Consider the following 17,937-nt stretch of genomic DNA (forward strand, 5'->3'; position numbering starts at 1 on the left):
GTATCTTTGCCAAGAAAACCCCAAATAGGTCACTGTGTACTAGTACTGTGCAGTAATAGATGCTTATTGATCACTTCTCCAACTCCAACTCCATTTTGCCGAAGAGGAAACAGGTCCCAAGAAGTTAGACATCTTACACCAAATCACAAAGCACATAAGGGAAGTAGGTAGCATTTTTAAGCTACCAACAGCATTATCAATAAATACATAAATCAGTCCAACTTTAAGTATAATTTTACATAGATGTTGAGGTAAGAAAAATAATGAAGACAAAGAATCAAAATTTTAGCGCTGGAAGAGACTTTCAGGACGATGCAGGGATTTTTCTGAAATCACAATTTATGTGTAAATTTTGGGGAAAAAAAAGTTTTGCCCAGAGGTTATATCTCTCACTGAAGGATGTGTCTGAAGTTATGCTTCATTTTAATGTGCCTTGTCTCATTTTCCAACAAGATTAATTAACAATGAAAACTATTGAGCATAGAAGGATTTACTGGCAGACATGGTTCTCATCTCCTTCATTTATTGGTAGAGGAAAAATATTCTAGTTTTGGAGTTAGAGGCCTCAAATTTGAATTCTGGCTTTGCTACTTAGTAGTGTGACCCTAAAAAAGTCACTCTTCTTTTCTAGGCTTCAGCTTCCTCATCTATAAAGTGAGAGTTGGAACAGATGATTTCTGTGTAGCTAGGGGGCTCAGTGGATAGAGCACTAGGCCTGGAGTCAGGAAGACTCATCTTCCTGAGTTAAAATCTTGCCTCAGATATTTACTAGCAATGTGACCCTGGACAAGTCACTTAACTTTGCCTCAGTTTCCTCATCTGTAAAAGGAGCTGGAGAAGAAATGGCAAACTATGTCACTATCTTTGCCAAGAAAAAATGAGGTCATGAAGAGTAGGATATGACTTAAATGACTGAACAAAAACAATACACTCCTATGGGGAGGAGTAGCCTGACCTACAAAAAAGAAAGGGACTAATAACCCAGGCAAAAAGAAAAGTAAGTGCTCAGGCAGCCTGCTCAGCAATATAGAGCAAGCCACCACACACACACACACACACACACACACACACACACACACACACAATTTCATCTCTATCTCTGTGCCTCTCAGTTGACAATTTTCCACATCTAGAATGCACTCCATCATCACCCTCTGCTTCTTGGAATCTTCAGTTTCCTTAAAGACCATCTCAATTGCCACCTGCCTATGATCTCCAAAACTGTTCATGCCCTCCTTCTGCAAACTATATGGAGCCAAAGCAGTGTGGAGGAATCATGCAGAAAGCCTCCTGCTTATACTGTGGTTCTGAAAGCCATTCAAAATGACAACCAAGACCAGTGAGCTTCATTTTTCTTGCCTTCTCGTTCTCTCTTTCTCTCCCAAGAGGGCAATTGCTCCCTTTGGAACCTGGTGTTTCCCCAGGGTGTTGAGAAATCATTCTTTTTTCTTAAAAGTTTGTTTAATCTTTTGCTCTTAAAAATTTACTTTGCTTTCTCAAGAAAGTAAACGTGATAAAACTGTTGATCAATGAATTACTAAACAGCACGTGCTATTTGTTCAAATACATCATTGAGACAGGACAATTTGGGAACAGCAGGAAGAGAGTCTAAAACTTCCATTTTCCAGAGGGCGGTTTCTGTCTGAGGACTCACAATTAATGGAAAGAGTTCTTGATTCATTTTCTTGTTTCATTGTCTTCCTTCCTTTGTTTCTTTCTTTCTTTCCTCATAGGACAATGATGGTAGAGTCCTGACCAAAGTTTTATGCCCCTTTCTAAGCTCCCTTCCAATATCTTCTCTCTTATATTTCCCAAGTATCTAATGTCTCCTGCTGCCCAAAGACCCAACCAAATACTCTACCCAAACAGAACACAAGTTCTTTACTCCAGACTTCACCCTCAGCAGAATTGCTATTCAACTCCTTTGGCACTTTTTAGTGTAAAATATATATAGTGTATAATATAGTATAAAATAGTCATATGCTAAAATGTAGTATAAAATACTTTAATCAGCTTATTTTCCTAACCAGCTGAAAGTCCTCCTACTCCTAACCTACTCCTTAGCCCTCCGAGGGTTTCTTTCTTTGTTGACCCAAATGAACTCTTAATTGGTGGAATTTCAGGGAATGTGAAAAGATTTTCTGAACAGTAGTACTTTCCCTTAAACTATACCATACATACTATTGAACTAAGGAGGGGGAAGGATAAAGACAGCCACAGGGTGGATACTGAGGTCTTCTCAAGAATCTTCTGAATGAAGCTTAAGGCTCACACTGTCCTGTTTAAAATCAATTTCTCAGTAAAGGGAGATAACTCCCACTGCAAAAAGGAAGATTGACTTCTGTAAAGACAAATGAAACTTGGGTCTCTATTTACTCTTAGTCCTGACTCTCCATGCCTAGGATCTGGGGCCACAGTTATCTCCCGTGGGAGAAAGGAAGAGGTCCAATCATTATGGATTCAGTTCCCCTGTCCTCTCCTTCAAAAATTAACCCCAGAAATTCTCAGCCCGAATGTGTGAAACATCAGTTGAAACAATATACATTTACTGCTGTCTATGCCCAGTTGCTAAGTAGACTGTTATGCAAATTATTACAAGCATATGATTAATTGTTATAAGGTTTATTGGGTTCTTGACATTAAATCCTGTATACTAACGTTCATGCACCCTGAGAAGTTGCTCACAGCTTCCAAAGATGAGAGGAAACCTTGCATGCAATACAAAATGTTATTATTCAAAGTGCCAGGAAGGAGTGCAGTCTGTTGGCTTTTCATCTCAAATGGTCCCCAGTCTCCTTTCTTTTGTCTTCTGGTGAGTGTTTAGAAGCAAAGCTGATCTGTGGGGCGAGGACTTTGAAACCACAGCAATGTAATACACCGTGCTAAGTTCAGAAAGGGAGAAAGTAACTAATGAGAAATGGTACCCACTGCATTAATACTCAGCTAAAAAGTCAAAAGGAAGTAATAAATAAATTACTCTTTGAAAATAATTAATAAAACCAAAATCTTTAAAAATTAGCAATTCACAGAAAACAAATAAACTGTTCGTTAAAATAAGGATATTGGATATTGTGAATGAGAAGAAGTCTTTTGGACAACTGGGACTTACCAATCCTATTCCTGTAATTCAGATATCTACAACATTTCCAACCAAAATCATTTGAATCCAAACATATCGTTGTGTACGATAGTCAGGGCAGTGGCTCTGGAGTCAGAGGACTAGTGCTCAAACTCTGTTGAGTTCACTGAGAGTTGCTTAATTTTCCTGGGCTTCATTTTCTTCATCTGCAAAATGAGAGGGATGGGCTTTTGAGGTCCCTTCAAACTCTATACCTATAGTCCTATGAAATTAATTGGAATTAATTATGCAGATTAGTTAATAGATTGAGTAGAAAACACCCCATCTTTCAGAAAAAGCCTCATTTTGTGGCACCTTTCTGAGAAGACATATCCTTTCTGTATTGAACTGACCATTTGCCTTTGTAGAAAATATGATCTCTGTAGCAATTCATGTCTATTCCTTCATGTCTTCCATCAAGTTTTCCCTAATTAACTCCACTGGCTCTCATCATATTTCAAGTGGGTGCGTCCCCTAAGACTCTGTCCTTTTTTTCTCTTTTCTATAAGAAATAATGAACAGCAAAATAAGCAGAACCAATAAAATATTGTATGCAGTAACAGCAATATTGTTTTAAGGTTTTTTTTAATTCAATTTGAGTGAATAAGTAATTTTGATTATCATGAATATATATGTTTAATAGGAATATATATGTAGAGCCTATATCAGATTGCATGCCATTTTGGGGAGGGAGGCAGGGAGGGAAGGGGAGAAAATTTAAAACTCAAAAGCTTATGGAAGTGATTGTTGAAAACTAAAAATAAATTAATACAAAAAAATATTACTATAAATACCCAAATTAACTATAAAGGACTTACAAAGAAAGACTCGCTATCTACATCTAGAGAAAGCACTGATAAATAGAAATATGTATTGAATAATTTTACATAAATAGACCTATTTATGTCTAATGGTAGCCATCTCTAGGGTGGAAGGGAAGAAAAAAGAAGAAAAAAAGAAATTTACATGATAACTTTATGTATTTAAAGGGAATAGCAACTTGTACATAATAGATTTGTAGTTTCACGTGCAATCATCTCTTTTATTATTATATTATTTCATGGAAATGCTTGTTTTATTCTATAAATTAAAAATAAAATTAAAAAAGAAGCTAATCTCATTTATTCTTGTGAACTCAATTACCCACCTTTAAAACAGATAATTTAAAAATCGATATAGCTAGTCCGACAGTTCCACATTGCCCTACATTGCCAACTGTTTCAACATGTCCAAAATTAACACCAGCTTCTCCCCTAGGTCTGCCCAACTTCCAGATTTCCCTGTTTATAGTGAGGGCAATATCCAGGTTCAAAATTTCAGTCATTTCTAAATTCTCTCTCCCTCCCCTTCTCCCCTCCTCCCACTCCCCCGTCTCTCTGTCTCTTTCTCCCTCTCCTTCTTCTTCTCCCCATCTCCCTCCCCCTCTCCCAATCTCCCTCCCCCTTTCTCTCTCTCTGTCTCTCTCTCTCTCTCTGTCTCTCTCTCTCTCTCTCTCTCTCTCTCTCTCTCTCTCTCTCTGTCTCTCTCTGTCTCTGTCTCTGTCTCTCTGTCTCTCTGTCTCTCTGTCTCTCTCTCTCTCTCTCTCTCTCTCTCTCTCTTCTCTCTCTCTCTCTCTCTCCCCCTCCTGATACCAAATCCTGAGTCCTTGAGGGCAGGGATTGTGTTTTTGCCTTTCTTTGTATCCTAAGTGCTTAACACAGTGCCTGGATCACTGTAAGCAAATGTTTGTTGACTGATTAAATCTTCTGTATCTATTCCCATTTCTCCATGCACACTCTCACCACCCTAGTTCAGAACCTCATATCTTCTGATCTCCCTGACTTCAGTCTCTCTCCTCTCCAATCCATCCTTCATATAGTTGCCAAAATAACCCTCCTAAAGAATCTTCCTGTCTCCACACCTGACACTCTATCCACTGCCCCACCTAGCTCCTCCTCAGAACCAGGTATTCTGACTCAAAAGCCAACAAACTCACTACTATACCAAACAACCTCCCTACAGATATAGAGGCAATTTTGTCACCTCACTTTTCAGTATTTCATCACCTTTCAAGATACTTAATAAACATCTGTTGAATGAATGAAAAAGAAAAAAGAGATATTCCAGGGCCAGAGTGTTTTGAAATTTTATCAAAATGTGAAAATGGTAAACTGGTGAACCAGATCATATACTCAAGGAAATGGCCTCTTTCCTTCCCCGTTGCCATGACCCACTACCAACCAGAACAACAAACTGCATTTCTATCACTAACTTATTTTCTCTTCTACCCAGCCACTCTTCAATACAATCAAAGAACTAAGACACTAAATGATCTAGAATAACTAATTAGGAATCTTTGAGCCCATAGTGCTTTGCACAAAGTCGGTGCTTAATATGTGGGTTGAATGAAATTGGATTGGATTAGATAAATGCACTTGCTATGCAATCTGCAAATCATCATACCCTCCCTACTCATTAGCTTTTGTCAAATCAGGTAGTGAATCTTTACTGAGTTCCCACTGTGGACAGATCATTGTTTTAAATAATTAAGTAAACAGAAGTGATAAAATTTAAAACACAGAAGTCCTGATCCCTACCCTCTCCTTTAAAGAATCTGTAGGGCAGCTAGGTGGTGCAGTGGATAAAGCTCCAGCCTTGGAGTCAGGAGCACCTGAGTTCAAATATGACCTTAGAAATTTGACACTTACTAGCTGTGTGACCCTGAGCAAGTCACTTAACCCCAATTGCCTCACCAAAAAGCAAAAAAAAAAACCCAACAAATACAAAGAATCTGTAAACATAACTAATGTGGAAATATGTTTAATATGATTATACATGTATGACCTATATCAGATTGCTTGATGTCTTGGGGAGGGGAGGGAAGGGGAAAATTTTGGAACTCAAAATTTTACATAAATGAATGTTGAAAACTACCTTTACATGTAATTGTAAAAAAAATATTCTTAAGGAAAAAAATAAAGAATCTGCAATGAGATGGATAAGAGAGTATACAACTATAAGAAAACAAATAACCAATGTTACAAGAGTTTCATTTCTAAGTTCTCCTTGGGGCCCTCCTATTGCTATTCTATTATAGTGAGGTCCATTGGCAGCTTGAATAAATGAATCCCCCTAGAATTGGTCCCAAGATAGAACACTGAGGTTCTAATTTAAGTACCTAAGTGCTGAGAGAAAGACTAATTAAATATAATCCAACATTTGTCAAGTGCTTACCTTGCATGAAAGTCTGTGCTAGGCATTAAAAGATACAATTTTTAAAAAAATTTCTTCAAGGAATTTATATTTTACTGGGTAAAATACACCCCGTACAACAAAAGTATGATTTAAGGTAGGAAATGATTTGGGAAAAAAGAGGAGAGACCTAGACAAAAATGTTCTGGGGAAAACTGAAGAAATATCTAATCCGGAGAACAGGGATGGCACCTGAGCTGGAAGGAAGGAAGCACTTGAAGAAAGACAAAGATTATAAAAGGCAGAGATGAAGAGGGGATATTTCAATGTATAGAAGACAGCCTGTGTGCATGGCCATGGATGACATGTCACATTCAGGGAACTGGTCATCCAACTTGAATAGGACGTAGGATTTGTGAAGGCAGGTAATGTGAAATAAGACCGAAAAGGAAGGTTGGAGCGCAATTAGGGTTATGGAGATCCTTTAATGTCAACCCAAGGGGTTTCTGGCTTATTCTAGAGGCAACAGAGAGCTTCCCAAGGTTTTTGAGGAGGACAGGACATGACTGAAATGACTGAATGATGATGAGGATGACAAGAAGAAGAAGAAGAAGAAGAAGAAGAAGAAGAAGAAGAAGAAGAAGAAAGAAGAAGAAAAGAAGAAGAAGAAGAAGAAAAAGAAGAAGAAGAAGAAGAAGAAGGGAATGATCAGGAAAGGCCTCTTGTAAGAGGTGGCTTGAATTGAGCTTGAATGGAACCAGGAATTCCAAGAGGCAGGGAAGAGGATGAAGAATTCACACAGGCAGGGGCAGCTAGGTGGCGTAGTGGATAGAGCACCGGCCCTGAAGTCAGGAGAACCTGAGTTCAAATTCGGCCTCAGACCAAACACTTGACACTAGCTGTGTGACCCTGGGCAAGTCACTTAACCCCAATTGCCTAAAAGTTTAAAAAAAAAAGAATTCACACAGGCAGAAGATGGAATGTTGTATACAGGGAATGAGTTAGGCCAATTTGCTGGGCGTATAGCATATGGTGGAGCAAAGCAAAATTAGTTGAGAAAGATAGGTTGAAGCCAGATGGTGAAGGGCTTTAAATATAAAACAGTGGAGTTTGTGTTTTATTTTATAGGAAATTGGGAGCCAGTGAAGTCTTTTGAGCAGGGAGGTGGCCTGTTCAGACCTATGCTTTGTCGATATTAATTTTGTAGCTCAAAGAGTTGGCAGATATGATTGCTGAGTCTCTGTCAATCTAAGATAATGGAGAATGTTTTGTTGTTGTTTGGTTGTTTTCAATTGTGTCCAACTCTTCATGAGCCCATTTAGGGTTTTCTTGACAAAGATATTGGAGTGCCTTGCCATTTTCTTCTCCAGCTCATTTTACAGATGAGGAAATTGAGGTAAACAGGGTGAAGTGACTTGCCCAGGGTCACACAGCTAGTAAGTGTCTGAGTCCAGATGTGAACTCAGAAAGATGCATCTTTCATGCTTGTTTAAGGGAATAGAAGTCCTGCCCTCAAGGAGTTTACAATTTACTGGCGTAAATGACAAATACACAGATGAAGTACATGCAAAGCTAAGGTGATGATGAAGAGAATATTGGAGGGGGGTCACAGAAGGTTTTACAAAAATAGTGACAATTTAGTTGAACCTCGATGGAAGGAAGCAATTTGTAGAGCTTGAAGGGAGGATGTTTAACCTGAGGGTTAGGAGGACATGATAATTGTGTTTCAGTATTTGAAAGGCTGCCAGAGGCAAGAGGAAGGGATAGAATTGTGCCACTTGGCTCCATAGAGCACAATTCAGAGCAAGAAATGGAAACTGTAGAGAGGGAGATTTAGATTTTGGAATAATTAGAATTATTCAAATGTGGAAAGGGACTACCTTAGAAGGTTGTTTGTACTCCCTCATTTGAGGCCTTCGATTTTCATATTCAGTGGTACCATAGGCATGGATCATAGATCCAGACCTGGAAGCCATCCCACAGGTCAGTTAGTCTAACTGCTTTATTTTACAGATGAAGAAACTGAGTTCAAGTGACTTATCTGAGGTTATTCAGGTAATGTGAGAGGCTGAATTTGAAACCAGGTCCTCTGACCTCAGGGCCAGTGCTCTTTTCTCAACTGTGCTGGGTTGGTGATGTTATAGAGAAGTCCTTTTAAGGATCTTCCAACTCTCAAAATCGGTGATTTTGTGACTTGGTAGGTACAAGGCACAGTTCTAGGTCTGCAACTAGTGAGTGTGGAGTTTCAGGTCTGGCAGCTGAGTGAACTCTCACCAAATACTTAGTGATCACTGGGTTGTACAGTTTTCTACAGCAGCAGATGAAATGAAGTAAAGGAACATATGGTACTAACCAAGTATTTGTGTTTTACCTGTAGAGGCCATAAGATGTATTTAATATCTCCATTAACTTCACCTTTGGAAAAGATCTCCACAGTCCCAGCAGTAGTGAATGAAAGGAGGGCTAATTTATTCTGTAATGAAAGAAAATGAAGGTTTGTAATTTTTTAAAAGAAATTTTGGTTAGAAACAATACAATAAATTTAAACTTGGAAGTGGACAGTTATTCAGGCTCCTGAGCTTTCAGCCGGCTTGGGATTCTTCTGCTTACCCTCCCCCAAGTACCTTAAAAAAAAAAAAAAGCAAAATGGAAATTTTAAAGTAAAGTATCCTTTCACTGGGGAAAACCATACGCTGATGCAGTGGTGACATGTTGCCAGGGTGTATATACTAATATGGCAAGGGCAAGTTCATGGTTAACTCACTTACTCTCTCTATCTATCTGTCTATCTGCCTATCACTGCCTATCATCCATCTATCTATCTATCTACTTAGAACATCTCTCTGTGTCTGTCTTTCTATCTATCTGCCTGTCTATCTATCGCTGCCTATCTTTCTGTCACTGTCTATCCGTCTGTCTGTCTGTGTATCTATCTATGACCATCTGTTTGTCTATCACTGTCAATTGTCTATCCATCTGCCTATCTATCACTGCCTGTCTATCTATCAATCACTATCTGTTTGTCTATTACTGTCTTTCTATCACTATCTATCATTGTCTATCTGTATACCATTGCCTATCTATCTGTCCATCTGTCTATCACTATCTGTCTATCAGTCTACCATTTGAGACCATCTCTCTCTACTTGCCTGACCTAGAAGTGCTGTAGCCCCTCACAGGCCCCATCACGTTACTAATTGGCATGGGGGCTTTGCCCTCATCTCCTTTCTATCTGGGTCTGGTTTGCCCTTCTTCAGGGAGCCTGGTATCCTCCCACCTTGACGTTGGGACCCACCATTTTGATACCAGACTTCACAATTAGGGATAGAAGAGTTTGAGGCCTGCCTGTTGAGTAAACTCTCAGCAAATACCTGTCGATCAATGGACTGCAGAATTGCTAAGCACACTTAAGGTCAGAACTCCATAGCTAAATTGATCCACCAACCTCAGCCTCCCCAGGGGCAAAGGTTACATGTGTATAGCACTACACTGGCTTTTAACTCCCTTTAGTAAAAGTCTGAATGTGACATTTAGATCTCCAATGTACGTACACAGGCCCCAGTCCCTGGATAAGTTAGTCTACTTATTTTGGGGGCTCTTGCCTAAGGGCCTAACCCAGTTGATTGGTGACAGTGTGTGCAAGCTAATCCACTTAACCTACTCACAGATATACATAAATATTCTAGATATATGTATACCTGTGTATATCTTGACATACACAGACGTAGCAAGACCAAAAAGTGATGATACATAAAGAAATATTCCATGTGCCCATGCTTCAAGCAGGAATTCTGACTACAGGGAGCAATATAGTCTGATTAAAATTGACATTGGGTGCTCAGTCTATTTTCCTCTATATATGGAAATTGCCGAGACATTTCAAATAAAACTCAATCCATGTAACTTAAATAGTTTTCTTTGGTGATAAAGATTTGTTAAGTATGTACTGTATCTCTTTCCTTTCCACTATATGTGTGAATTGATTCAAAAGATAGAACCAGCACACCAAAAATATAGTGTGTGTGTGTGTGTGTGTGTGTGTGCGCGCGCGCACGCGTGTGCGGTGGACATATAATGGAATTTCAGAATTCCACTAGAGCTATTAGCCAGTCTTTAAAATGTGGCACAGTAGATAAGAGTGTCGGACCTGGAGTCAGGAAGAATCATTTTCCTGAATTCAAATCTGGCCTCAGACACTTACTAGCTGTGAGACCCTAGGCATGGCACTTAAGCCTGTTTGCCTCAGTTTTCTCATCTGTAAAATGAATTGGAGAGGGAAATGACAAACTATTCCAGTATCTTTGCAATGAAAACCCCTCATGGGATCACAAAGAGTCAAATACAACTCAACAATAACAACAACAACGACAAAAATGTAGCCAGACTAGGTAGGACAGTGTTGAGAAACAAGCACTGGCATGATGGACTGGGAGAAGGAGGGGCTGGAGGTTGAGATGATGGGGAAGAAAAAGTTCAATAGGAGAGAAAGCAACGGGAGAAGTTGGAGGAAAAGATTATGGTCATAAAGAGAAATCTCAGAATTCAATACATTGGACCTGAACAGTTCTTAGGGGTGCTAAGTCCTAAGTCACTGCTGCCCCGATGTGGAGCAGAGCTGGAGGACATTGGAATCTAAGAGGAACTGGAAGGACAGGCGCTCTAAATGAAAGTAAAAAAACCAAAACAAATTCGGGAGGGAAGACTACGAATTTGGCATAGGTGTCACTGAAGAAAGGAATGTCTTGGAGAGGCGGCATGGTACATTGGATAAAACACTATACTTGAAATTAGGAACATCTGGATTTAAATCCTTCCTCAGACATACAAATTGTGTGCCCCTGGGTGGATCCTTTATTCTCTTTGAACTTCAATATCCTCATCAGTAAAGTAGAGATAATGATGCTATCCCACAGAAGTGTTTTCAGGACCAAATGAGGTAATGTAGACAAGGAACTTTTGCAAACCTTAAAATACTATGCTGAATGTAAGCTATTATTATCATCATTATTTATTAATATTATTAATGATTTTAGGGATATAAGAAAAAGGGGGTATCATTAATTGCTTTGAACATGTCGATATCCTTGCTCTTTAAGAAATACTTTGAGCACAGCAGAGAACAAAAGAAAACTTACAGGGAAGCAAAGAAAAAATGGATAGCTCTCAACACGACTCATAGTATCTATTGCATAGGCTTTCTTGAAATGGAAATTTATTGCTATGTATTTTGAATATTCTCTTATGTTCTGTTGTGCACATGATATGGTTTTTTTCCTTATTTTGTATTTAAATTTTAATGTTTAATTTTATATGTTTTTTTCTTTTCTTATTATGTATTTAAGTTTTTGAAAGATTAAAAAATAGAAAAAAAATACCTAAAAATATGTAGTTTACTTGGTGCAAGCTGGATCTCACGTCATGACAAAGAAGCAAAAGCTACTTCTCATCTCCAAATGAGGAAGCCAATCAAATAGAATGGAAGAAGGTACCAAACTTTCCAATTCTGAGCTGGTTTTAGACTGTTTTAGAAACCTGCGCTATATTAAACCTTCCTTCCACAAATGACAAATCCAACATATTCCACAGCACATACCTGAAAGAAACCTTCATTAAAGCATTTGGGAATTCAAAGGCAAATCCTTGGCAGAGTCCTGGGTCTACCAGCCCTTCATGATGACGGGCACACTGTACCAATACAAAGGAAACTATAGAAAGGAAACAGAAAGACACTCAGTCAAAAGTCAGAGGTAAATGTATCTCGAATGAGATACATTTTTTTAATCTCTCTAAATGTAAATGGGGGGGGCAGCTAGGAGGTGCAGTGGACAGAGTGTCAGGCCTGGAGTCAGGACAACTCATTTTTCTGAATTCTGATCTGGCCTCAGACACTTATTAGCTGTGTCAACCTGGGCAAGTCACTTTACCCTATTTGCCTCAGTTTCTTCATCTGTAAAATGATCTGGAAAAGGAAATGGCAAATCACTCCAGTACTTTTGCCAAGAAAACCCCAAATGGGGTCATGAAGAGTCGGACATGACTGAAAAACAACTGAACAACAAAAAATGTAAATGGATATTTAAAAATTACTCCTATTCTCCTCAACTAGTTTTTTTAAATTCAACATACTTCTTAAATAATTTTGTTTAATTATGTAAAAAATTATACTATTAAATGTTTACAAATTAAGTCTTTAGGAGTAGTAAACTAAATATTAATCATTAAAAAATGCTTCAGCAAAGCACATGGTATACTTAGCTTCATCGTGAATACATTCATTTCACAAAGATATTCTTTGTCTAAAAATATATTCTGTCTAAAAGCTTTGTAGATGAAATGACATTGGTTTTCGTTTTAGAATTCTTGAATTAAACACACTTTTTTGGAGGCCTTCTAGTCCAACCCAGAGAAAGAATTAGAGATGTTTAATTTAGGAAAGAGAACACTTTGGGACAAATATGATAGCTGTCTTCAATAAAGGAATTAAACTTTCTGTGTTTTATCCCAGAAGGTAGAACTAGGAGCTATGGGAGAAGTTACAAAGAGGTAGATATAGGTCTGATTTCAAGAAAAGCTTCTTATTAATTAGAGCTAGCCAACAGTGGAGGCAGTTAGGTGGTGCAGACCCCATTGGGGGTTTTCTTGGCAAAAGTACCAGAGTGGTTTGCCATTTCCTTCTCCAGCTCATTTTACAGATGAGGAAACTGGGGCAAACAGGGTTAAGTAATTTGTCCAGGGTCATGCAGCTACAAAGTGTCTGAAGCCAGATTTGAACTCAGGAAGATGAGTCTTCCTGACTCCAGGCTCAGCGGTTCTACCCTCTATTCCACCTAGCTGTACCTGTTACTATTTTTAGGACCCTTTTATGTCCACGTTTACAGGTGGTTACCTCTTAAACATTAAGCTTTGTCTTTGCATAAGACATAGATTAGAATGTATTAACAAAGGCGATTTATGCTTTTGCATCGACATAAACGAAAATTTTATTGATATATTTTTTTCCCTCACCTTCATTTACTCAAATTTCTTTCCTACCTCCCACCCTCAATATCCCTGATAATGAAGGGTTAAAAAAAGAGAGAGAGAGAAAAAGGTAGCTCAGCAAAACTTCCCGAGACTGATTAGCCAAGCTGACGGTGTAAGCCATATTCCCACACCCAGGTCGATGCATTAATTTTTAATATACATGTGAAATTCCGACTTGGTCCAGAATGGGAAAAAAATAGCTCTCGGCAGATCTTTCTTTCAACTATGTGTTAACCAAGAGTTGCAACAGACATTGATGAAGCAAGCTCTGCCGTGTCCACAAGAGGGCAGCACTTCCACAATTTTTTTTCTGGCCCTAGCCTGTATTCCTGCTCTTTAGAGAGCCAGGTGTGCAAGGGCATATACTGATGTACAGCTCTGACTCTTTGGATTTAATTAGCAGACGGCTTTATGAGCCTCTCTGACTTTTCCCATCAAGGTTACAATCACAGTTCAGGACTCGATGTCTCTTGAGCTCACAGCTTTACTCAAAATAGTTTTAAATGCACATGGGGCGGAATGTTTGGTTCAGGACTCTGGGAAGCAGCTGTACGTTGGAGATATTTCAGGCTTGGTTCCAGATCACCGCAATAAAGAGAAAATCACGATAAAGCAACTTGGTTTCCCTGTACATATAAAAGTCGTTATTGTTGTTCAGTCACGTTGGACTCTTCATGACCGCATCTGGGGTTTTCTTGGCAAAGATACTGGAGTGGTTTGCCATTTCCTCCTCCAGCTCATTTTGAAGGTGAGGAAACTGAGGCAGACAGGGTTAAGTGACTTACCCAGGGTCACACAACTAGTGTCTTAGGCCAGATTTGAACTCAAGTCTTTCTGACTCCAGGCCTGATGCTCTTTCTACTCTACCACCTAGCTGCCCATATAAAAGTTAGGTTTACCCTATACTGTAGTCTATTAAGTGTGCAATAGTCGTATGTCTTTAAAAATGCACATGCCTTAATTTAAAAATATTCTGTTGCTAAAAAATGCTAGCCATCATCTGAGCCTTCAGGGAGCTGTAGTCCTTTTGCTGATGAAAGGTCTTGCCTTGATGTTGATAACAGCTGGCTGATCAGGGTGGTGGTGGCTGAAGATTGGGATGGCTGCGGCAAGTTCTTAAAATAAGACAACAATGAAATTTGCCACATCAATTGACTCTTCCTTTCACTTGAACACTTAGGATCATTGTAGGGTTATTAATTGGCCTAATTTCAGTATTGTTGTGTCTCAGGGAATTCAGGGGTCCAAGGAAAGGGAGAGAGGCAGGGACCGCCTGTCAGCCTGTCAGTGGAGCAGTCAGAATACGCACATTTATCGATTACGTTTCCTGTCTTATATTGTCCTGACTTGTGGTGCCCCAAAACAATTATAATAGTAACATCAAAGATCACTCATCACAGATAACCATGACAGGTATAATAATAGTGAAAAACTTTGAAATAATTGCAAGAATTACCAAAATGTCACGGAGACACAATGTGAGCACATGCTGTTGGAAAAATGGCATCTATAGAATTGCTTATATAGTAGGGTTGCCACAAACATTCAATTTGTAAAAAACAAAAACAAAAAACACAATATCTGCAAAGCCTCAATAAAGTGAAGTACAATAAAATGAGGTAGGCCTGCATATGTGACCCTTACATAAGTTAGACTTCAAAAGTACAGTGTGCTGAAGTGAAAGGAAGAGTTGAGCCAATTAATCAGAAATGTAGAACAAAGGAAGACTTTTGCTTCCATGGTCCAGCTAATAATTTAGGTGAAAGTATTTTTTCAACCTGAACTGTCTGGATAATTTCTTTTGTGGGCCTAACTGGTAGCTGCTACAGTCTTGGGGACCCGTAAGATGAAAGGAAACTTCAGGGTGTATAGAAGGCATTTCTTGGACCAGTGGGAGGAGTACAGGACCCTTGATTAATATTTTGCTTGGGACTCCAAGATTCAAATTTATAATAAGGAAGACATCAATGCTCTTTCCATTGGTAGATACAACTTTTGAAGAAAAAAATTCAGCCAGTCAACAAGCATTTATTAATTGCTTACTATTTGACAGGTATTGTGCTATGCTGATAAAGCTTATATAACTCATTAAATAGTGCTCTGATATGTGCTTGGGTGGCTGGGCTAATGAGATTTCAAATGCTGAGAAATATTACCTAGAAGTACTTACTCCCTGGGAGAAGCCAGTTCAACATGTTTGATCAAAAGAAAAACTTACCTGAAATATTACTAGATCAGCTTCCTGCACCTTCTTCTGGTCCTCAACCACATCACTGGACAGAGATGCTTTCTTATAGGCCTCATGTGCTTCTACAACATAATTGAAGGATTTTGAGTTGCTTAGAGCACCTGTGGAGAAATTCAGTAGGCCTAATTATTCTTATTCCCAGTAACTTAAAGAAATCTGGTTCTAATGATCTCCTTAAAATAACTCACAGATGCTCCCAAAAGACTAGGAACTAATATCCTTCTTCTAGCGGATAGCTGTGATAGGTCACAAAACTGATAGTGCTACAGTCGGTCAAAGACCATTTATTTGGTCAAAGGCCAATGCATTTTTTTTTTGGTTTTAGCTGATCTCAGCTATGTGACAGGAGGAAAGAATTCTGATTTACTTACACCAGAGGTGTCACACTTGGGACCTACCTGTTGGTCAAAACCCAACCCAAGTTAGATTAAAATGTTAATGTTAAAATTAAAATTGGAAAATGTTTAACAAAATAAATAAAAATACAACATAGATGATGTTAATTTGTGGTTTTCTGAGTCAATAGGCATTTTGCTACAAGGATCTGTTTCTGAGTTCGACACTAGTGATTTACACTAAGGTTTGAATGACTGAAAGTTTCCTCAGCACAGATGCTGCCCCCTCCTGTATCCCTAGAGGTTTATATTTTCACAGAGAGGCTTGTGTAAATTTCAAATTAATTGAATTTTACTCATTGTGATGGTGTGAAATATTTCTGACAGCCTAGTAGAGAAATTTTTAGGCAAGAAGGTATAAAACCAGCCTGTTTTCAGAAGGACTGAGCATCTGTGTGGCCTGTTGTCTTTTCCCTTCTCTCTCCTCTCTTTTTCCAGGCTGACTAGGAGAAATGTTCTCCAGACAGAGATCCTTTAGTCCCTCTGCTTTCTTTGAAGGCATCTTCTCTATCCTGTCACTCAGTTCTTTGGCCTTCTTCAGATTAGACTCTGATTATCACTTACAGAGCAGGTCCTGGATTTGAACCCAGGTTATCTGATTCAGAATTCATTGTGCTTTCCACCATTCCAGCTCTAGTAAACCTTCTAGGTAAGGACCGTTTCATTTTTGTCTTTGTATCTCCAGCATCTAGCACAACATATGGTGCATAGTATGTGCTTGACAAATACTTTTTGATATGTTGATTTTTTTAAAAAGAGAAAATTTGAATTGTGATTTTTCCAAGGACATCTCCCAACCTATTGCTTGGGAAAGTAATCTCCCTCATTCCCCAACTAAGAGGTGTTGCCTCTGGGGAACAAGGTAGGATTGTAGAAGCCAAACTGTCAACACCCAAACCACTAACTGAACAGTTTACAGAGGCTCAGAGTCTAGGAGTTGCTGTTCATTTCATAGCATTATCTTAGAACTTTAGAAAAATTTTAAAATATACAGAAAGAAAATTGGTTGCCCCTTGTTTCAGTTCTCACTCTGTAGTCATTTGAGACTGAAGTTGGTGGATCTCTTGAGAGCACCTTAAAAAAAGTAACGACTTTTGGCTTGAATCTACCACTCACCCACAATATCTTTCCTTGTGGCCCTTGGCTCAAAGTTCACGGCATAGAGATCAGACACAGTGACCTGGCAGCCCTGACTGCTCAGCTCAGACACTGCTGCATCCTTCAAGGATCCATTCATAGACCTGGGCTCTTATGCACATAGACTATGAGGACTCGTTTCCCAGGATCAGAGAATGAAAAGACAAAACAAAACAAAAAACAAAAGAAAAAACTCCCTTGAAGAACAATTTTTCTTTTTATCGCAATTCAGTGAAGAAGGAGAAAGTAATGACATTTCTGTAGACATTAGGCATGTGAAGCAGAGAGATGAAAATACTTCATGAATGATTGGTTGGGACAGTTTGATTTGTAATCAGTCTTCATACAAAAGAACTTCCTTCCTTCTTTACATTCCCTTCTTCCCTCCTTCCTTTCACTCTTCCTCCCTCCCTTCCCCGTTTCCTTCCTTCTTTCCTCTCTTCCTCCCTCTCCCTGTCTTCTTTCCTTCCTTCCTCCTCTCCTTCTTTCCTCTCCCTTCCCTTCCTCCCCCTTTTCTTCTTTCCTCTTCCCTCTCTCCCTCCTCCCTTCCTTCCTCCTTCCTTCCCTCTTTCCCTCCTTCCTCCTTCCTTCCTTCCTTCCTTCCTTCCTTCCTTCCTTCCTTCCTTCCTTCCTTCCTCCTTCCTTCCCTCCCTCCTTCCTTCCTTCCTTCCTTCCTTTCTTCCTTCCTTCCTTCTTTCCTTCCTTCCCTCCTTCCTTCCTTCCTTCCCTCTTTCCTTCCTTCCCTCCTTCCTTCCTTCCTTCCTTCCTTCCCTCCCTCCCTCCCTCCCTCCCTCCTTCCTTCCTTCCTTCCTTCCTTCCTTCCTTCCTTCCTTCCTTCCTTCCTT

At 39.2% G+C, this 17,937-nt stretch overlaps 1 pseudogene; it reads right to left on the minus strand.

Moving 5' to 3' along the window:
• Positions 1–2,635: 2,635 nt before the first annotated feature.
• On the minus strand, positions 2,636–17,273 carry LOC110201147 (ribosyldihydronicotinamide dehydrogenase [quinone]-like; annotated as a pseudogene).
• Between the last annotated feature and the right edge of the window lie 664 nt (positions 17,274–17,937).

This window comes from Phascolarctos cinereus, unplaced genomic scaffold (genome assembly GCF_003287225.1).
Source record: "Phascolarctos cinereus isolate Bilbo 61053 unplaced genomic scaffold, phaCin_HiC Scaffold_4;HRSCAF=312, whole genome shotgun sequence".
Taxonomy (NCBI): domain Eukaryota; kingdom Metazoa; phylum Chordata; class Mammalia; order Diprotodontia; family Phascolarctidae; genus Phascolarctos; species Phascolarctos cinereus.